The following is a 23,464-nucleotide window of genomic DNA, read 5'->3' as shown; positions in this document are numbered from 1 at the left end:
AAAATAGAAAATGATGTGCACAAAAAGTTATTCATTGCAGTGTTTTTTATAGTAGCCAAAGACTGAAAACAATCTAAAGGCTTACCAGAAGGGTACTGGATGAATAAATATGGACTGTCCATCCAATGGAGAACTATGAAGCTAAGCAAAGGAATGAGAGTTGTCTCTATAAACTGTTATACTCTCTAGGATATACTTTTTAACTTTAAAAAAAGGAAAAAGAAAGAGAAAAACAAGGAGCAGAACTGTTTATAGAGATTGCTCTCTTTGGTCTAAGGATGAGAGAGAAATATTTGCATGTATTAAAAATAAATGGAAGAATAAACAAAAACCCAAAGTTCTTGCCTATCAGGGGTAAAGGGAACGGAGTGGCTCAATCATGAAAAGAAAGACAACCAGGTGTCATGTGGCTCCTGATATAATGCTAGAGGAATTGTACAATTAGTCATGAAATATTCATGTCAAAAAATTAAATCTGAATCTAATCAGGCATCTAGGTAGTCTAGAGGAAATGCAGGTATGGGGAAGAATCTCATAAATTACCATGGGGATGCTATCAGCAAAGTCCAAAATGTGAAAAATTTTAAAGACACATAATTTTCCTCCAAATAAATAAATGGCAAAGGAAAAATAAGAGAGGGGGAACTATTATAAATTCGAGGAGAATTGAGATTTACAACCAAATATGATATGTGGACCTTCTTTGGCTACTGATTTAATTAAATAGACGAGTAAACATATTTGAGATAACATGAGAAACTTGATTATGGACTGACTTAGATGATTCTGAGGAATTCTTAATAATTTTGTTAGGAATGCTAATGTCACTGTGGATTTTTGAGAACCTGCCCAAAGTTTTTAGAGGTGTATGCTGACATATAATAAGAGTGAAATGGCATCATACTTGAGACTTGTTTCAAAATTCTCCAGGCATGAATAAAAAAGTAAAGGAACCAAGAATGCAAATGTGGCAAAATCTTGATAACTTGGGGGATGGATATGTGAAGGCTTATTGTACTCTTCTCTTTACTATTAGGTATATTAGGAGATTTCATACCAAAAAAATTTTAAATCACTAGAGACAAAAAAGAGTACACTGTAGGATGGATCCAGGATTGGAGTTGGTGCACAAATGAATTCTGTGCACTCCTATGCACGTGTTACTCGAGTGGCTACATATCTGGCTTAGTGTTTGTAGCCACCAATGTGAGAAAGGAAATAGGAAGAGTGAGCATGTTCTCAGTGTCTACACAGCAAAAACAAACAAGATGTTCAGGCAGAGCACCATTCCCGATGCTGAGTCCCAAGCAAAACCTCTCCTATGGGTCTTCATTAGAGAGCCACTGAGAGGTGCTGTGAAAAGCACCGTCCTCAACAACACATTCAAAACAAACCCAGGCAGCCTTCCCTGGGGCTGTGACTGACCTCCTGGGCGCACTTCACTTCACCATCCTGTTCCCTTAGTTCTGTGAAACTTTGACCCTCAGAAATGCCTAGAGCTCAGGCAAGGGAAGCAGTGTAGATGAATCACCCCTACCCTTTCCCTCTCTTTTCTCTGAAATGCTCTGGACAGAGGATGGCTCTCTGTTCTTCCCCTCTGGGAAGTCTCTGCAGAGCTGGGAGTTGGCCCTCAGTAATACCCACTTAATGAAAAATGAACACCAGGATATTAAGGAGCCTCCTAAGGGCTCATATGCTCCTAGAGATCGATTTTTCAGTGGTTTCCAAACTGAGCATGCTCTTTACCTGAAGTGACATGTCCAGCCATATTTTCTATCTTTAAAAATGAAATTCAGATTCTCTCTCTCACTACAGAATTCAAATCTAAGTGGATGAATTTTCACCAAACTCGGTGTATTTGAAATAGTCTGATTTAAATTAGAGGCTGTGTTGTATATATAGAAATTATGACGGTCCCTGAGTGACAGAGGAAAGAAATAGCCATCCTTCAGGGTGGCTGAAACAAAGGTATAATAAAAACTCATGATGAACACTCATCTGGAGAAGCACTCTATGCATACAAAGATTGTGCAGAGAAAAGAGTACTGTCACTCAGAGATACAGTGGTAATTTGGAAGCAAAGATATGTTTACTTCAGGATGATCGATGATGTTTCCAAGAAGCACTGGCACTGTCAGCCAGATCTAAACTCTTCACTCCCTGAATATGGCTTCCAAGCCCACACCATGTCTTTGATCATGCTCTTCCCTACCCCTGATTTTTCCTTGGATGAGGAAACTGGCATCCTGACAGTGACCATGGCCACAGAGCTACTACAAGGCAGAACCAGGATTCAGACACTAGATTGCCTGACTCTGGGCATGACACTTTGCACAAAACCAAGACAATTCCAGAAAGAGAGGGCTTGAGGGAAAATGAAAAACAGGAGGGCGAGAGATGTACAATGCAGAAGAGGTCGAAGAGAGCATCAAAGAGCATCCAACATTTTGCTGAGTCCTGAGTTATGAAAAAGCCTCAGTGGCATTCCCAAGGAATCAGGATCAGAGATCCAGCAAAGAGGGTTGAAGAGAACAGTAACACAGGGCTACTCCAGCTCCCTAAATTGGTCCCAGTGATGTCACCTCCCTTGTCCATTTTTTCCCACAACAGTTCGGAAGTCCACCTGCCATTGCCATTCTGCTGAGATGGACAGGCTGAGGCACTTGAGGATGAAAGGTTTGGTATAGCTGCCCCCATAGAATTGACCCAGAGCTTTCCTATCATCTGTAGTGGGCTGAGGGACCCAGAGAGTGGAAAGGGGAGAGAGAGGCCTGGGTAAACTCTATTTGTCCTGTCTGCTTTCCAAAAATTACAGCCAGGCCCTTTCTGAGACCAGCCAAGCTTTCTGAGGACTCATACACTGGGACTCTTTCCTTCATGGTTCCCAGACACAATCCCCTGGCTCTTCAGCATCTTGCTCAGTACCTTGTGATCTCTTCCCTGTGGCGGAGCCCCTATTACCAACCAGCTGGACATTCAGCCCTACCTCTGCTTCTAGAATCAATTCTGTGCTCTTTTGGAGGCAGGGCAAGGTTGAGGGGTAGATTTCTAGAGGCTCTACATTATCTCTAGTAATAGAAATTCTAAGCCAATATAGTATAAGCAATTAAGGGAACTTACTTAAAAGTCAACCTTTTAGGCACCCTTAACCATGGATAGGTTGAGTTTCAAGATGGCTTGACCAAGTGGCTCAAGAGAGTCATTAAAGCCATTGTGTTTTGTTTTCTTTTGTTTCTCTTTCTGTTCTATATTTTGGGTCAGGAACTTAAACTAAGTCTGGCTGTCCTGGTAGTTGCAAGATGGCTGCCCACATGAAAGAGACAATACGTGTTTCTTTTTCATATCCAGGAGAAGAAGAAAAGCTTCTTTCTCCCAATCTGAGAATAATGGTCCTGTTCTGCATCCCCCCCCTTTAATTAGACCAACTAAGGCAATCACCCATACATGGTCCAATCACTGAGCAAAGAGGCAAAAATTACACCATTGGTTTGGCCCAACTATGGCCCATCTTTGGAGCTGTGGGATGTAAGAGATGTCCGTGCTACTCAAACAGCCTGACTACTTGCTACCAAAGAGGAGATGGAGGGATGCTAAGAAAGAACCTGACAATATGCAATGGTCTTCACTGCTGGTTGAGCCACAGCCAAGTCTTTCCCTCTTATCTCCAACCCTTTGCTCCATAGCCAACCCCGAGAGATATCTGTTGGTCCTCTGTATGTTCTGGCTGCAGGACAAAAATTCTCCACACTACAGATTTCCTTCAGGCTGAGGTTTGTAGTTCAGTGATGCTGCCAGTAGAGGGTTGGTTCTGCCTTCTTCTCTCTTTGTGTTCCAAAGTTACTCCCTCCCTCCTTGGGGAAGTGCTACAAACATTTCAATAACTACATGGGTCAACTAAGAAATTATTACTTCCCTTATTTCAAAAAAAAAATTAAAGCAGTTTTTAAAATTTGTTTATTATAGTTGTTTACAGTGTTCTGTCAGTTTCTGCTGCATAGCACAGTGACCCAATTATACATATATACACACTCTTCTCACATTATCTTCCATCATGTTCTATCACAAGTGATTGGATATAGTTCTCTGGGCTATACAGCAGTATGTAGTTTTTAAAAAATATTATTAAACAGTAAAAAAAAAAAAGTTACATTAAATAGGTGAGAGGAGTTCCCACTGTGGTACAGCAGGTTAAGGATCTGGCTTTGTCACTGTGACCATGAAGGTTAGATCCCTGGTCCAGCACAGTGGGTTAAGTGTTTTAACCCATGCTGCTGCAGCTGTGGTGTAGGTTGCAGCTCCAGCTCATATTTGATCTCTGGCCCAGAAACTTCCATATGCTGCTGGTACAGCCAAAAAAAGAAAAATAGGTGAGACAATGTTGTCAAAGAGAATTAAGAATGAAAAAAATAAGATGAAACAAATCTATAAGGTTATTAAATTTGTGTTTTAAAGGTGATTGTGTGCAAAATCACAGCCATTGGTTGGTAGGCCCTCCAGAGCCAAGACATCATCATGGTGACCAGAGCAGATGATGTCACATATCCAGTTAGTACTCTGTCTTCTTTTCTTTTTCTTTTTCTTTTTTCTTTTTTGTCTTTTTGCCTTTTCTAGGACCACTTGCTGTGGCATATGGAGGTTCCCAGGCTAGGGGTCTAATCGGAGCTGTAGCCACTGGCCTACACCAGGGCCACAGCAATGCCAGATCCAAGCCACATCTGTGACCTACAACACTGCAATGCCAGATCCTTATCCAACTGAGCAAGGCCAGGGATCGAACCCGCAACCTCATGGTTCCTAGTCAGATTCGTTAACCACTGAGCCACAACGGGGAACTCCAGTACTCTGTCTTCCAGTGACACATAATTTAGGGTGACCTTGCGTTTCCACTTAACTTTTCAACCACCTAGATGGAAAAAGAATTCTTTAAAACTTTCCAGTGGTTTTCCTGCCAGCAAACCAAGGAGGCATTTAAAAATTTTTTTCTTTGCCTACCTGTAGTGTAGCAGATATAAATTCAAAAGACACAGGAGCCCTTTGAAATATTAATGAATCTTTAGTAAGCTCAACTGCTTATAAACATGGATTGCATTTCTTAAAAACTTCTTGAATGTCTTTACTCAGAATCTCTACATATCCCCTTCCTTGTCTTAATTCCATCCCTTCCCAGCCAAGCTTCCATCCCATCACCTCTACTAAACTCATCCCTGCCCAAGTTTTCAATGACTTCCCCCTTGGAAAATCCATTGGTCACTTATCAATTCTCATTTTACTTGATCTCTCAATAGCATTTGAGGGGAGGAGAGAGAGCAGTTCATTACTTTCCTTTTAAAACTACTTTTAAAAATTGGCTTCTAGGACGCTGAACCATCTTGGTTTCCCTCCTGCCTCACCGTTCATTCCTGTTCAGTTGCCTTTGCTGGACCCACATCTCCTCTAGCTGTCTCAGTGTTGAGGGCCCCAGAGTTTGGTCCTCGGCCCTATTTTCTTCTACTCTCACTCATATAATCTCATTCAGTTCCACTTACTCCATGATGACTCCCACGTGTATCCCTCTGCCCTAATCTCTACTCAAGACTTAGGTCCACTGGACATGTCCCCTTGGATGTGTAATAAGTATCTCATACTTCATGCACCCAGTAGAACTTGAGATATGTCCTTTCCCCTGACCACTCTGATCTCCACCTCTCTGCTACCAGCAAAGCCCAAACTGGGAGTCATCCTGAACTCCTATTTCTTCATTCCCCATATCTAATTCATCCGCATCCTGTGGGCTCTGTCTTCAAAATTCACCCTGAATATGACCACTTCTCACAGTCTCCACCATTTCACCCAGTCCAAAGCTATCCCATTTCTGGTCAGGATTGTTGCAGTAATTTTCTCTTTTACCACCCTGCTTCCACTTTTGTCCCCTTAGAACCAATTTTCTATCCGGCAGACAGAGTGATCATTTCAAAATGTAAATTAAATCCTATCACTCCCCACTTAAACGCTCCAGTGGATTCAATGGATTTCCATCATCCTCAGAGTAAAATCCAATTTTCTTACCTCACCTACAGTGTCCTACCTATCTCTCCATCTCATCTCTTGCTGATCTCAGCCTCCCACCTCTGTTCTTATCAAACTGACCTTCTCACTATTCTTCAAACATAACTTTTTTTCGTTACTCAACACGTCTGCCTTGCAGTTCCCTTACCTACACTTTTCCCCTGGACCTTTACTCATCCTGCTCTGTTACCTCATTCACGTGTCTTCATGTCACCTTCTCTGACTGGCTTTCCAAGAACCAGCCCATTACCCTGTATTTCTTTACCATTAATATTTTCTCTTTTTAATACTTGTCACTAACTGGTGATAAAATCACTATTACCTAGGCATTGCCTATTTGTTTACTGTTGAATTTCAGTGCCTAGGACAATGTCTGACACTCAGTAAGCATCAGGTGAATTAAAGAATAAAAAACTTATTAACATGAATTTCCCCAGCCTGCTTTCAGAGTAAATCTTGGTATCTGAGTTAATAACATTGTAAAATGTATCTTTTTTTTCCCCTTTTTTTTTAGGGCTGCAGCCACAGCACATGCAGATTCCCAGGCCAGGGGTCAAATCAGAGCTGCAGCTGCTGGCCTATGTCACAGCCAGAGCAACGCCAGATCTGAGGTGTGTCTGTGACCCACACCACTGCTCACAGCAATGCCAGATGCTTAACCCATTGAACAAGGCCAGGGATCAAACCCGAGTCCTCATGGATACTAGTCGGGTTCATCAACCACTGAGCCACAATGAGAACTCCAAAAAAAAAAAAAAAAAATCTTTCTAAAAAACATTCTTTTAGGTGCCTAAATACCTCCCAGCTGTATTTGGCAAATCTATTTCTGCCAAATTCTCTTTGGTGCTGGTGACTCAAACCACAGTAGAGTCAGCCCTGAGCTTGGTGCTGGTAATAAAAGCCTCCCCCTCCATCTATGCTAAAGAGCTCTAGTTCTTTGCAGCCGAAATGTGTCATTTCCTTGCCTTCAAGATGTAATTTGAGCAAGTCCACCTGGTGAAACTCTAGCTGGGTTTTGGAGCCCTTTGTTGGGCTGTAAGGAAAGGATATATACCATGATGTTGTTATAGTTGCTGAGAGACACAAGGGGGCAGCAAATCTAGCTCTTACTTTTAAAGGCAAACCAAGTATTCTGATAACTACAATTTGATGTCAGATAGTTGGATAAATTTCAGTACGTCCATCCAATGAGTAATAAGCAGCCATGAAAATGAATGAACTATAGCTTCAAGCAGCAGCGTTAATGAATCTTACAAAGCTAACATGAAAGAAGCAAGACACAAAAGAATATATATAGTATGATTCCATGGGCATAACATTCAAAAATAAGCAAAACTAAACTACATTGTTTAGGAAGTCACCATAGGTGGTCAAACTATAAAGAAAAGCAAGGAAATGATAGTCACAAAAGTGAAGCTTGTGAGGATTGAGGTGCTTGTGGTCAGGATGGTACATACTGGAGGCTATGGATCTTGGCATTAATCTATTTTTCACCTCTGTAGAAGTTACATAGTGGCCAAATTTATAACTATTTGCTAAGATTTATATGAATGGTTTTTTCCCTTCTTTGTACATATATTTACATTTCACATTAAGGGTTTTTTTCAGGAAAAGGAAAGAAAAAGATTAAGTGAGCAAGAAGAGAGAAACACAGAGAGACAAGTAGAAAGAAACAGAGATTAAGAAATAAGGTGGCAAAGAGAAGTCTGAAGTTATATAAGAAGAAAAGAGAGATGCCAAGAGAAGGGGTTAAAAAGAGAGAACTAGGAAATTCCAGAAAGAAATTTTTAAAGGAGGATAGTGTGAGGAAGAGTATGTAACAAAGATTGGCAGGAGAGAGGGGAAAAAAAAGAAGGGAGAAAAGATGAAGGGAGAAACAGAAAGAGATTAAGAATGCTGAAGATAAAAAAGAGGAAAACACAGAGTTCCTGGAAAAAAATATCAAACAGAAAATCCAGAAGAACAAGGAGAAGCACCCTTAGCCAGGTGAGAGGTTGGGCAGTCAGCCCCGAGACGTTAGAGGGGCTCAGTCTTTCAGTGGGCTACAGCTGGAATAGATGATGGAAAGGAAAAATACCAAGAAACATTCAATGTCAGGAGAGAGTTTTTTACCTATAGATATTTGGAACTAGGCAGGGATGTGAAAAGGCAGGGCTGAGGCCAAAGCAGGGGTGATGATCCTCATCAGAGGGATGGACTCAAGACTTCACAACTGCCCATCTTATTAGAGACGTTTATGTAAACCTTATTCTCTCTCTCCTTGCCTACTTTCAAATTTAGTCTACAACTTCCCTTTCTCTCCTCCCCCACCATCCCTGTACCCCAGATTACTTGACAGGAATCCTGGGCCTCAGGAATGCTGGACACACTGCCAATACCCTGGAGCCTTCCATGGTCTCCATGCTGGGGAAATAGCTGGAACAATTTAGGGCACAATCCATCCTGTTACCCAGAGAAAGATGCACACTCAAAATGATGCCATGAGCAGGGTAAGTTGATCAATTAAACAGAAACTTGAGTCACCCTTGTTAAAAAACAAAATTCAACTAAATAAAATTGGAGGTCTAATTGGCTTTATTAAATGACTCATGAATTGAGCAGCATCTGGCAAGCAGAAAGATACTCTGAGGAGTTATACAAAATCTGTTTATAGAAAGAAAGGCGGGACAAGGAACTATCAGCAAGAGAAAAATGAAAGTTCATTGGAAGAAAATAAGAGTTCAGGGTAATGACATCTTCTCCTTGGCTAAGCTGAGGTATTTTTCCATTGGCTGAGCTTGTTGCTAGGCGAGAAGAAAATCTTCCTCCCTCCTGCCAGGGAGTAAAGTAATATCACTTCCTGCTGAAGACGCAAATTCCAGTGGGGTGTATAACTGAAGACACGCTGTAAGGCATGAGAGTTCTCTCTATAGGCCTTCCTTACTCCAATTTTAGTTGATATTTCCATTATTAATTCTCACACCCTCCTCAGCACCTTATCACTACTCACTTTCTCAGCCACAAAGGTGGCTATGGTTTGGAAAAATTCCAAGTGTTACTAGGAGCTGGAGTCTTAAAAAATTCCATTTTTATTTCTTATCTAACTCTGCCTCTTTCTCCTGGCCAAACTGTGCCTTCCCCATGTAGAGTATTTATCTCAAGGTACAACTCCAGGGGTCTAAATTCCAACTCTGATTTGTTTTAAGAGGCCTTTTCCTAGAGGAATCTAATAATTAGTCTAGCTGAAATTCAAGCCTTGGATCAAATCATGAAAGATCAGATTGACCAAGGAATGAGGGTACAGGTGCTACAGGAGGGAGACAGCCTATGTGCTCTCTGGGGCCATCCAGAGCTTTGTGAGGGGGTGAGCCAGAGGAGGACGTGCTTCCCTGAGGAGGGAGTAGAGCTTATTGGAGTCGGAATTGTGAGAAACTTAAGCCCAACTGCCATCCACTTGGGCCAGCCCGCAGGCTGGGGATCTGCCAAGGTATCCCTTGCCAAGATGCTCTTTGGAATCCATGCTCTTAGTACCTCTTCCACCCAAATTTCATAAAAACACAGAAAAGGATATAACTATTGAGTGATCATCTGGAACAGCCCTGGACCACAAGGAATAGTGTCATCAATGAACCCAAAACTTGAAGACATTTTTTTGAGAAATGATGCAGATAGGATGAGAATGAGAAACATCATAGTCACATGTGAAAAGAGGGCCTGAGAAAAAAATAAATATGAGTAAGAGCCCTGCCAGAACCTGCAAAAACTACAAAGTGGAGGAGGAGGGCTATGGGTAAGGGCAGATCCTGGGCAGCTTGGCAAGGGGGGCGGGGGGTTGTCCAGCAAAGGAAAGATGGGATAGAAGGGGAGTCATGGTAAACCAATGAAAGTAATCACTGTTAATGTAGCTATGAAACAACGTAAGGTTACAGAATAATCCTTGAGAGATAAGATACACAATGGAAAAATTTAATAATCTGTATAACTTAATTATATTAGATGAGGCTTATTGATTAGTTAATGCACAGACTCTTGACATGCATTATCATTTAATCCTGATATATACCAATATAGTAGAGCCCATAATTATGTCCATTTAAAGGATGAAGAAACCTAGGCTCAAAGAGAACTTGACCAAAACCGCTCATCACCAAAATGTTGCCCATGGTGGTCTGACTCTGAAGCCCAGGCTTTAATCAATCCAGAATGTTTCCTTTCATGCAACTCCAACAAAAACTAAGGTGTTCATGAGATGAGCAGAGAGTTCTGTGTTAGGAAACCTGTCTTTCTGAAACTACTCTGACTCAAATACACCATGTGATATTATTCTCAGTTTTCCCACACAAAGGAAAGTGTGATGTGATTAGAGCATATTCTTTAAAATCCATCTCAACTCAAATTATGAAGTTGACCTCTTGTAGATTTTTTCAGGAGTCTTATTTCCAGATTGTATTGTTTTACTGGGTTTTTTTCTAAAGCTCACACTTGATGGATGACAATAAACAAGTGCTATCAGTTTTAACCACAGATAATTCTCACTTAGTATTTTCCAGGGTCGGGGTGCAAGTATAGTTAAAAAGTGCCCTTGAAAATTGTTGTCCTCTCACATCCAGAAGTTCCAGATAAAGCTCCACTACCCCCTCCTTGGCATCTCCCTGGCATCTTAGTAAGATGGAAGGTGCAAAGATGTGATGCAAGTCAAGTGACAGAACCCTTGGAAAACATGCACCCCAGGACACACAGGGTCTTTGGAGTGTTCTCGATCAGCCCTGCCATTCACATGCCAGTCCCAGTGCTGTGTATTCAAGGCTAGGAGGCAGCTGGAAGCTCAGAGGGCTTATGAACAAGCTATGACCTCACTAGCAAGCAGCAAGCACCAACAGGTTCCTCACTTCAGGTCACAAGCCCAGAGAAACCCTTTGTTCTTTAACCCTTCCTTATTCTGTATACCCATTTTATTTCAGAGACCTAATTTTTTTGTTCCCTCTGAGATCTTTCAAATCCATTTTAAACCCTAGGGTCTACTGATCAGCTTTAAAATAATCTCCAAAGAACTTCACTGCTCCTCTCTCCAGCTCCACCTGTCAAAGCAAATCCACCTTTCAGAGCCTAGCTCAATGCCACCTTTTCTGCAAGCTTTCCTCGATTCTCCTAGTCACAATTTCTTTCTCTCTTCTCTGACCCCAAGGATCATTTTGTGGTTTTCTGAAGTACTATAGTCACTTAATGATTCTTTTTATTTTGCAGATTATACTTACAATGCCAACAATGAACTAAGTTTCAGGAAAACAAGGATCTTGTTTGGTGACATCCAGGCAGCTCAGGTGGGCAGCTTCTGCTCAGCAGTGAAACCTCACAGTATGTGAGCTGCTAGATTGACACTTCTGGATGAGACTCACTAGGATGAGATTTGGAACTGTAATAAGTGATGGGGCAGGAGGAAACTCTGAGGAGGATCACAGAGAAGTGTTGAGGGTTGAAGAGCTCATGACCATCTGCCCCCTTTGGGGATTTAATAAAAAAACTCTTTTGGGCCCAGTCTGACTTCTTCAAGTTTCATCTAGTTTCAGGACCCTATTCCCAGGCAACACTGGTTGTCACAGCCATACCACTATACTGCTGTGGCACTGGAGATCTTAGCCATGGCTACTTTCAGCAAGTTGAGATGTACAAAGTTAGTGAGGGCTCAGGAATCATCACAGTAGATAGAGAAGTTTGCCTCAAGGTACAATAGAAGTGGGTAGGATGAATGAATGCATCAACTAATCAATTCCCTTAATTCACTTTCTACTGCACATCTGGGTATTATCTCTTCCCAAGGGATCTCTTGGGAGTCCACTGCTTAGATGAACTAAAACTGAGGGTTTGGCAACAAAATCTATCTGGATAAATAGTGAATGGGCTAAACTAGCTCATTAAAAGCTGCAAGTATGGAAAATGGGTGGAACATTTGGACAGAATGACTTGATGACCCAGTGACACCAGACAGGGAGAGACAATTTTGAGTATAACTCACTGCTGAGTGGTTTGTCATAGGTCTGGGGAATGGGGGTGGCGTTGAAGGTGGAATGAAAATAAAAGCAATATTTCACTAAGCATCATGTTGAACACTGAGGCATCACATCATGGTTGTAACATCCAATGACCAAAAGGAAAACACATGGGAGAAGGCTGTTCTCCCCCATGAAATGCTGGAGCTTTGACACCTGATAGCCTCACTGCATCATGACCAGCAATCCTAGTTGAAGATCAGAACAGCAGTGACAAAAAGCAAAGAGAACATAGGAAAGAAAAAATAGGGAAATTAGAGCATCAATCCAAGAGTTTCAATTTTTTGAGAAAACTCCATTCTGCTTTTCATAGCAGCTGCACAATTTTGCATTCCCACCAACAGTGTACAAGGATTCCAATTTCTCAACATCCTTCTCAACCCTTTTTTTTCTGATAACCATCCCGACAGGTATGAGATATCACATTGTCATTTTGATTTGCATTTCCCTGATGATGAATCATGTTGAGCACTTTTTAATATATATCTGTTGGCCAGATATATATTATGTGTTCTTTGGCAAAAAATATATATTCACGTCCTTAGCCCATTTTTTAATTGGATTGTGTGTGTGGGGGTTGCTAATTGTGTTGTAGGTATCCCTTATGTACTTTGAAGATTAACCTCTTAGCTACTATGTGGTCCTCCAATCCCACTTTGGGGTATTTATCCACAAAAACTGAAATCAGGATCTCATCAACATTAGCACTTGCATGTTCATGGCTGCACTATTTACAATGGACAAGAGGTGAAAACAACACAAATGTCAATTGATGAATGTATAAAGAAAACGTGGTGTTATGCATACAATAGAATACCATTCATCCCTAAAAAAGAAGGGTATTCTGCAATATGTGGCAACATGGAAGAACCTTGAGAACATTATGCTAATGGAAATAAGCCAGTCACTGAAATGGTGCATTATTTCTACTTTTTTGAGGTATCTTAAATAATCAAATTCATAGAATCAAACAGTAGAATGGCGGTTTCCCGGAACTTGAGAGAATGAAATGGGGAGTTACTAGTCAATGGTTATAAAGTTCTAATTAAGCAAAATGAATAAGCTCTAGAGATTACTCTACAACTTACACCCAGAGTCAGCTGCAGTGAATTACACCCTCAAAAATTTGTCAAAAGAGTAGCTCTCATGTTGTGTCCTGACCACAGCAAAATAAAATTTTTAATTCAAGATTCAACATTTGAATAGTGCAATTTCCAAAAACAGAAAATTATAAAAAGAAATAATTTTTCCAAAACTGAAAAACATGTATTTCTTGTTTTAAGGGAACCAACAGAGATGTGGCAATTAACTATAAAAGGAACCACAATAAGACATGTTTATGAAATTTCAGAATGGTAGCAGTAAAGAAAATATCCTAAAATTTCCCAGAGTAGGGAAAAGGGATTGTATACACAAGTTCAAGAATCAGTTAGGCATTGGATTGTTCCACAATCATAGAAGCTAGCAAATAGAGTAAGACCTCCAACATTCTGAGATAAAATTATATCTCACCCAGAAGTTCATACCCAACCAGTTTTTTAATTAAAATGAGGGAGAAATAAAGATGTTTGACATATGATGTCTCAAAATCGTCTTTTCCTCTCATGCACTCATTCTCAGCAAGCTACTAGAGGAGGTGTTACACAAACAAAAAAAGACAAGTCAAGAAAGAGGAAGATTGGAGTATATAGGAAACAGAGGCTCTATCTCAGGAGAATGAGGAAGGGAATTTTTAGTTCGACAATTTTGGGAAATCTGTTGCCCTAAGAAGCAGCTCAGGAAGGAGAAATCCCTTCACAAGAGTGTTGTAAGGCTTTGCTTCCCATGTCACAATCTAAAGTGTCTTTCTGTGGTTTCCTTCCCAGGAGGCAGGAAACACTGATTGACGCCCATTATTGGAAGAAGACATGAGGTACATCAAGTTGATCTCTGAAGGCAGGGTATTTTCAGGTGGCTTACAAACAAGGTGAGAAGTAAGGAGACAGCAAAGGTTCAGATAACCTGCATCATGCAGGAAACCGGGAACCTTAAAAATCATCCTTTATCTATGTAGGCTATGATCTAGGACCAACTATCTGGCTTAAAAAGGCTCATTACCAAGGCAAAGATCAGGGAAGAGGCACCAGAGAGATATTCAAAAGGAAATATGCAGTAAAATAAATATTCCCCATTGGAAATTCCTCAATGGCCACATTTCCCTCACATACTCCTGTCTCTATATCCATCTAAAAATTCTCCAGCAAGTTATCATGGCTGGAACTTGGAAACTGCAATTGACTAAACTTCAGCCAAGTAGGAATTTAGTTTGAGGCCCTCTGGTTCGAGACAGGGCATAAGATTTCCATTTCCTCCTTTTCGTGGAAATCAACCTAAAGCAGCCAGCAGGATGAGAAGCAGAAATGCAAAATCTTCCTTCAAAGAAAGTAGGAGATTGCTGAAACCTCTAGTCACAAAACTAGAGGAAACCGGAAGAGTTAGGGAGAGTGTTGGAATTCCATGAGGTGTATGTGAGAAAGTGGAAAAGAGGGTACCCATTGCTACAGATCTCAGAAAGAGATCATCGAGTACATAAAGTAACTGAAGGTATATAGTGTACAGACAATGGCAGGTCCTTTGGACCTGGTTTTGATGTAAAAAGTGGAGGAGGCAAGGCTGAATGACACCGACAAAATATAATTCCAGGTAACAATCTAGGAGCAGAGAGAGAGAGACTTATATCGTAAGAAGCCCTAGAGCTGCCTTTTTCCATTATTGGGGAAAACTAAAGGCTGTAAAAACTCCTTAAAACCCAGAATGAAAAGAAAACTTCTGCTTATTTAAAATGTATGCTGGGCCCCACCTCCATGTGAATTTCCTAGATATAAATATCTGATGCAGAAAATAAAAAACATACCTCTGTCAAAAATGAGGTCACCAAAAGGAACTGCAAAAGATCTATGCAAATGTCTCATTAAAAACAAGTGAGTGGAGTTCCCATCGTGGCACAGTGGTTAAGAAATCCGACTAGGAACCATGAGGTTGCGGGTTCAGTCCCTGCCCTTGCTCAGTGGGTTGACGATCCGGCGTTGCCGTGAGCTGTGGTGTAGGTTGTAGACATGGCTTGGATCCCATGTTGCTGTGGCTCTAGTGTAGGGTGGGGGCTACAGCTCCAATTCGACCCCTAGCCTGGGAACCTCCATATGCCACAGGAGCGGCCCAAAGAAATAGCAAAAAGACAAAAAAATAAGGACATTTATCAGGGGAAAAAAGTTGCTTTGGATACCTTGAAAATTTTGACTATTTCACCATGAAATTAAAAAAACAAAAGATTTGATTGCAAAATTGAAAGGACACAAAATGTCCCAGGAAAAAGTGACACAGAGGCATACAGTAAAACAAAGCTACTGAATTTCAAAGACAAAGAATTGTTTGGAGAACTGTGCAAAAGTACTAAGTCATTTACAAAGAAAAATAAGACTGATCTCTATTTCCCAAGAGCAAATTTCCATACCAGAAAATAGTAGAGCAATGCTTATAAATCCTCAAGAGAAATTGTAACCAAAGAATATTTTATACACTCAAAATGTTACTCAAGTGCAAAGACAAGAAGTAAACATTTAGAACATCTAATGAGCCCTTCTTGTAGAAAATACTAGAATATGAACTTCATCTAGCCAGGAGATAAATGAGAAATGGCATTGAGACTGATGTGCTTTACTGTAGGACAAAGATTAAAGCAAATGTGGGGACTATGGTAATACTGCAGAATGTAAATGTAATAATCCTGACAAGATGGAAACAACATATCTAATGATTTGAGTAAGGGTTTGGGAGAATAAGTAGTTGGTAATATTTGCTGATTCACTAATACTTTATAGCAAGGGGTCAAAGATAAATGAAGTAAAAATGCTAGAAGTTTATTTAGCAATACAAAGGTAAATTTTAAGAAAAATGTCAACTAAAATTGATTGAAGGGAGGGAGCAAAAAGAAATACACTCATTTGTGACTCTTCACGGTGTGGAGTTAGATTCTGCCTAAACAGACATAGGATTAAAGGCTTTATTTTAAGTTACAATTATAACAATAACAATAACCTTTAGATCAAAAATAAGTAATTATCAGGAGTTCCCTTCATGGCTCAGCAGTTAACAAACCTGACTAGTATCCATGAGGATGTGGGTTCCATCCCTGGCCTCACTCAGTGGGTTAAGGATCCAGCATTGCCATGAACTGTGGTGCAGGTCAAAGACCAGGCTTGGATCCTACGTGGCTGTGGCCGTGGCATAGGCCAGCAGCTGTAGCTCCGATAGGACCCCTAGCCTGGGAACCTCCATATGCTGTGTGTGTGGCCCTAAAAAAATAGATAAATAAATAAATAAAAATAATTATCAAAGTATTAGAATAAACACACTCAAAAATTACAAAATACATTGCATGGTAGATAAAATATAAAAACATTAAATAATATGACAGAACTAAGCTAAACCATTTGCTCTGTAAAGACTATTAAGAGGATGAAAAGATAAGCTATATAGAATGAGAGGAAAATATTTGCAAAACACATATTGACAAAGAGCTACTATTTAGAATATATTTTTAAAACTCAAAACTCAATAGTAAAATGGGGACAGTTTGGTAAAAGGGAACAAACTTTCAGTTACAAGATGAATAAGGTCTGAGGATCTGATGTCTAATGTGGTACCTATAGTTGATGACACTGTGCTGTATCCTTGATATTTGCTACTAGAGAACTTAAATATTCCTGCCCCTCCCCCCCAAAAAAGGTAAATATGTGGCAGATGTGTTAATTCAGTAAGAAGAAACCTTTCCCAATGTATATGTATATTAAATTATTATGCTGTATACCTTAAATATCTTAGAATTTTATTTGTCAATTACGCCTTAATAATGCCAGGAGGAAAATTCCAACAATTTAAAAACCAAACAATCCAATGAAGAGACATTTTGCTGAAGAGGATAACCAGATTGCAAATCAATATGTGAAAAGATGTTCAACATTAGCTAATTGAAAATTGCAAATTAACTAAAACCACTGCCTATCTAAATAACTAAAATTAAAAACAGTGACAACACCCCCTGCTGGTGAGACTGCAGAGAAATTGGATGACTCATAACTTGGTGGTGGGAATATAAAATGGCACAGCTACTTTGGAAAGCAGTTTGGCAGTTTCTGAAAAATGGAACCTGTGTTTTCTATGCAACTCACCAGTTGTATTTCTGGGCATTTATCATGCAGAAGCCTGTGCTCAACTGTTTGTAGCAATTTCATTTGTAAAGTCCAAAAACTATAAACAGCTTAGATGTCTTTCAACTGCTGAATAGTTAAACAGACTTTGATGTTATTCCTCATGGAATGCTGCTGGGCAACAAGACACAAACTACTGATACAGAAAACAATTGAGATGAATCTCCAGAGAATTATGCTGAGTAAAAAAGTTTATATACTCAGTGTTTCTGTTTATATTACTATCCTGAAATGACATAATTATAGAAATGGTGAACAGATTCATAGTTATCATGGATTAAAGATGGGGTGAAAACAGGTGGAAAGTGGGTGTGGCCATAAAAGAGTAAGAGAAGGCATTCTTCTGGTGATGGAAATGTTCTGTATGTTGACGATGTGAATTTCAATATCCTGATTGTGATATTATACTATATTTTTGTTAAGATGTTACTTTTGGGGAAAACTGGATAAAGGGCACAGAGAATCTCTCTGTATTATTTCTTACAACTAACAGTGAGTAAACGTACATTTATCTCAAAATGTAAAATTTTTAAAAACTCAGTAGAGGATATTTTGGTTTTGGCCTTCAAAATTACTGACAATGGATGTGACAGAGCTGTTAACATTTGAAACACAAGTTATTTCAAGAGAACAATTTTAAAAATCACGTTTTGATGTTATTTGAGTATCAGCTACAGTTGTTTATTAGTATGTAGCATGAACTGGTGGCACTATTCACCAACAACATGGTCACCAAAACTCTTAAAAAAATCATAAGCCATGAGTGTTACAGAATTCGTTACTAAAACTAAGAGGACTACCTGTGTCGCAAGACATGTTTCTTTGAAAACTCCATCTTGTCCTTCTTTACTTTATCCCATCTTCATGCCTTACTTTATCCCATCTTCCTGCTTGAAAAACAGTAAATGACTTAAGCTTAAGAACTGTTATGTGCCTAGAGGTCAGAGTAAGAGCTTAACCTTTTACCCCCAAAGTGGCTTTTAAAATAGTAAAAGAACTTATATAATAGTAAACAAACCCTGCATCATCCACCCATAGCCACTCCTCACTTGATCTCATCTAAAGAGCACAATAAAGGCAGTGTGGTTTCTTGAGGCAGGGCTCTTGGTCCCTGAGACCTTGAGTCCCCCGGTTCCCACCTTTACTTAAGATAAATGTCTCTGTGTCTTGTTTTATGATAACTTTTTTCCTTAAGTTCCACAGCACCCATTCTTCAGCCCCATCCTGCTGAGCTGGCCTCGGCATACATGGAATAGTGTTTTAAAATCTCACCAGCAATCCCACTACTGGGCATATATCCAGACAGAACTTTCATTGAAAAAGATACATGCACCTGTATGTTCATTGTAGAATTATTCACAATAGCCAAGACATGGAAACAACCTAAATGTCCATCAACAGATGAATGGATTAAGAAGATGTGGTACATATACACAATGGAATACTACTCAGCCATAAAAAGAACAAAGTAATGCCATTTGTGGCAACATGGATTGAACAAGAGACCCTCATACTAAGTGAAGTAAGTCAGAAAGAAAAAGACAAATACCATATGATATCGCTTATATTTGGAGTCTGACATATGGCACAAATAAACCTTCCTATAGGAAAGAAACAAAGTCATGGACTTGAATAGACTTGTGGTTGCCAAGGGGGAGGGGGAAGGAGTGGGATGGACTGAGACTTTGGGGTTAGTAGATTCAAACTATTGCCTTTGGAGTGGATAAGCGATGAGATCCTGCTTATAGCACAGGGAACTATATCTAGTCACTTGTGATGGAACATGATGGAGGATAATGTGAGAAAAAGAATATATATATATATATATATATATATATATATGAGACTGGGTCACTTTGATGTACAAGAGAAATTGACAGAACACTGTAATTCAACTATAATAGAAAAATAAACATCTTACAAAAAAATTAAAAAGTAAAAATCTCACATAAACAAATCAGATATTGAATGTCAGCTTGCATCGGGAAATCAGAGCAACATGCTACTAAACAACAAATGGATCACTGAAGAAATCAAAGAGGAAATTAAAAAATACCTAGAAGCAAATGACAACGAAGATACGACACTCAAAACCTATGGGATGCAGCAAAAGCCGCTCTAAGAGGAAAGTTTATAGCAATACAAGCCCACCTCAGGAAACAAGAAAAAGCTCAAATAAACAGGCTAACTTTACATCTAAAGCAGCTTGAGAGAGAAGAACAGACAAGACCTAAAGTTAGCAGAAGGAAAGAAATGATCAGAGCAGAAATCAATGAAATAGAAACAAAGAAAACCATAGAAAAGATCAATGAAACGAAAAGCTGGTTCTTTGAAAAGATCAACAAAATTGATAAACCCCTAGCCAGTCTTAGCAAGCAAAAAAAAAGAGACGACTCAAATCAATAAAATTAGAAATGAAAAAGGAGAAGTAACAACAGATATTGCAGAAATACAAAGGCTCATAAGAGACTATGCAACTATATGCCAATAAAATGGAAAACCTAGAAGAAATGGACAAATTCTTAGAAAAGTACAATCTTCCAAGACTAAACCAAGATGAAATAGAAAAGATGAATGGACCCATCACGAGAACTGAAATTGAAACTGTGAGTAAAAAACTTCCTACAAACAAAAGTCCAGGACCAGATGGCTTCACAGGCGAATTCTATCAAACATTTAGAGAAGAGCTAACACCTCTCCTTCTGAAACTATTTCAAAAAATTGCAGAGGGAGGGATACTCCCAAACTCATTCTATGAGGCCACTGTCACCCTGGTACCAAAACCAGACAAAGATGCCACAAAAAAAGAAAACTACAAGCCAATTTCACTGATGAACATCGATGCAAAAATCCTCAACCAAATCCTAGCAAACCGCATCCAACAATACATTAAAAGGATTGTACATCATGATCAAGTGGGATTTATCCCAGGGATTCAAGGGTTCTTCAATATCCGCAAATCCATCAGTGTGATACACCACATTAACAAACTGAAAAATCAAAACCATATCATCCTCTCAATAGACATGGAAAAGCCTTTGACAAAATCCAACACCCATTTCTGATAAAAACCCTTCAGAAAGTGGGCATAAAGGGAACCTACCTCAACATAATAAAGGCCATATATGACAAACCCACAGCAAACATCATTCTCAATGGTGAAAAGCTGAAGGAATTCCCCCTGAGATCAGGAACAAGACAAGGACGTTCACTCTCACTACTACTCTTCAACATAGTTCTGGAAGTCCTAGCCACAGCAATCAGAGAAGTAAAAGAAATAAAACGAATCCAAATTGGAAAGGAAGAGGTAAAACTATTGCTATTTGCAGATGACATGATACTATACCTAGAGAATCCTAAAGACTCTACCAGAAAACTGTTAGAGCTCATCCACGAATTTGGCAAAGTCGCAGGATACAAAATCAATACACAGAAATCGACGGCATTTCTATACACTAACAATGAAAGAGCAGAAAGAGAAATTAGGGAAGCAATCCCATTTACCATCACATCCAAAAGAATAAAATACCTAGGAGTAAACCTACCTAAAGAGACAAAAGACCTGTACTCTGAAAACTATAAGACACTGATGAAAGAAATCAAAGATGACACAAACAGATGGAAAGACATACCATTCTATTGGATTAGAAGAATCAATATTATCAAAATGACTATACTACCCAAGGCAATCTACACATTCAATGCAATCCCTATCAAATTACCAAGGACATTTTTCACAGAACTTGAACAAAATATTTTAATATTTGTTTGGAAGCACAAAAGACCCAGAATAGCCAAAGACATCCTGAAAAAGAAAAATGGAGCTGGAGGAATCAGGCTCCCAGACTTCAGACTATACTACAAAGCAACAGTCGTCAAAACTGCATGGTACTGGCACAAAGACAGACATATAGATCAGTGGAACAGGATAGAAAGCCCAGAATTAAACCCATGCACTTACAGCCAACTCATCTATGACAACGGAGGCAAGACTATACAATGGAGAAAGGACAGCCTGTTCAGTAAATGGTGCTGGGAAAACTGGACAGCCACATGTAAAAGAATGAAATTAGAACACTCCCTAACACCATACACAAAAATAAACTCCAAATGGATTAACGACCTCGATATAAGACTAGACACTATCAAACTCCTAGAGGAAAGCATAGGCCAAACACTCTCTGACATAAACGACAGCAACATCTTCTCAAATCCACCTATCAGAGTATTGACAATAAAAAGAAAAATAAACAAATGGGACCTACTCAAACTTCAAAGTTTCTGCACAGCAAAGGAAACCCTAAACAACACAAAAAGACAACCCACAGAATCAGACAATGAAATTGCAAATTCGCTTCTTTGCAAGTGAATCGACGGGCAAGGGATTAATCTCCAAAATTTATAAACAACTTCTGCAGCTCCATACCCAAAAAACAGACAACCCCATCCAAAATGGGCAGAAGATCTGAAGAGACAATTCTCCAAAGAAGACACACAGATGGCCGAGAAACACATGAAAAGATGTTCAGCGTCACTCATTATTAGAGAAATGCAAATCAAAACCACGATGAGGTTCCACTTTACACCAGCCAGAATAGCCATCATCCAAAAGTCTACAAACAAGAAGTGCTGGAGAGGGTGTGGAGAAAAAGCAACACTAGTACACTGTTGGTGGGATTGTAAATTGGTGCAACCTCTGTGGAAAGCAGTATGGAGATTCCTCAGAAAACCAAACATAGAACTACCGTTTGATCCAGCAATCCCACTCCTGGGCATCTATCCAGAGAAAACCGCGACTCGCAAAGACACGTACTCTAATGTTCATTGCAGCACTATTTACAATAGCCAAGACATGGAAACAACTTAAATGTCCATCAACAGAGGAGTGGATCAAGAAGAGGTGGTACATATACACAATGGAATATTACTCAGCCATTAAAAAGAATGAAATACCAGCATTTTTAGCAACATGGATGGACCTAGAAACTATCATGCTAAGTGAAGTCACCCATACAATGAGACACCAACATCCAATGCTTTCACTGACATGTGGAATCTGAAAAAAGGACAGACGGAACTTCTTTGCAGAACAGATGCTGACTCACAGACATTGAAAAACTTATGGTCTCTGGAGGAGACAGTTTGGGGGGTGGGGGGATGTGCCTGGGCTATGGGATGGAAATCCTGTGAAATCAGATTGTTATGATCATTGTACAACTACAGATGTGATAAATTCATTTGAGTAATAAAAAAAATGAAAAAATGAAAAAAAAATAAATAAAAAATAAAAAATTTTGTTCACTATTTGAAATGACTGGAATGCTAATCAAAAAAGTGGAAGATTGAAAGTTAAAGTCCTTCTTGAACTGCAAGAAAATAAGATCAACCTTGGAAATTGTAGTGAAATTTATCAACAAATGTATATTAATCTCAGTTACCACCTTCTTTGCATGAGTTAAATAAAGATGGGCTTAAAGACATATTTGGAAATATACTTTGAGTATGATGATTAGATTTAAAGATCTGTATCATTCATACACATGTGATTATGTAAAAATATCAGCCAAAATTTGCAGAATAACATAGGTAGATAAGATGCCTATTTATAAACCATTGTATAATTTGTATCAGTGTGATTTAGGTTTTTCTATCTACAGTTCAAACTTTTATATCCACTTGTTTGGAAAGAAGATATAATTCTTTTAATAGCATCTCCAACTACATATTTGTTTGAAAAAGGTTTTGATGTACCACTGCAGTTACTGCAAAGATGAACAAGAGGTAAACTGCTAACGTGTAAAGGAGATGTGACATTCCTTTAAATTTAGAACTAAATTAGCATAGGCATTGACTTAGCAAGGATCTTAGTTTTGTCATACAATTTTTAAATAAAGTGCCGCTTAAAATTTAGTTGTCTAGGAAATCTGTGATGTGAGCTCCCAGCAGGGAGATGAGCAAATTGTGATCCAGGAAGAGAGGAGCTGAGAGCCTGGCGGTTGCTAAATGGATTGGAAGGCGCTTCATTGAGGCCTGGGGAGGCTTCTTGCTTGTTGAGGGCTTCTGGCCCTCACGTGGGAAGGTATGCGGATCTCTTACAAATTTATCTAATGCATGAGCATGAGTCCTCACTGTGTGCCAAGCCCCTTG

General features: G+C 39.4%; 1 long non-coding RNA gene across 4 annotated transcripts in view; it reads left to right on the top strand.

The window, feature by feature from the left end:
* The window catches only part of LOC100519216, a 77,252-nt gene continuing 76,321 nt past the window's right edge, over positions 22,534 to 23,464 (top strand). For all 4 annotated transcript variants that reach the window (XR_002337793.1, XR_002337791.1, XR_002337792.1 and 1 more), the window contains exon 1: positions 22,534 to 23,396. This is a non-coding gene — a long non-coding RNA (uncharacterized LOC100519216). The remainder of the gene's footprint in view (positions 23,397 to 23,464) is intronic.

Source organism: Sus scrofa, chromosome 13, assembly GCF_000003025.6.
Source record: "Sus scrofa isolate TJ Tabasco breed Duroc chromosome 13, Sscrofa11.1, whole genome shotgun sequence".
Taxonomy (NCBI): domain Eukaryota; kingdom Metazoa; phylum Chordata; class Mammalia; order Artiodactyla; family Suidae; genus Sus; species Sus scrofa.
Note: the sequence above shows the minus strand (reverse complement) of the source record. Positions and strands in the feature narration are given on the sequence as shown.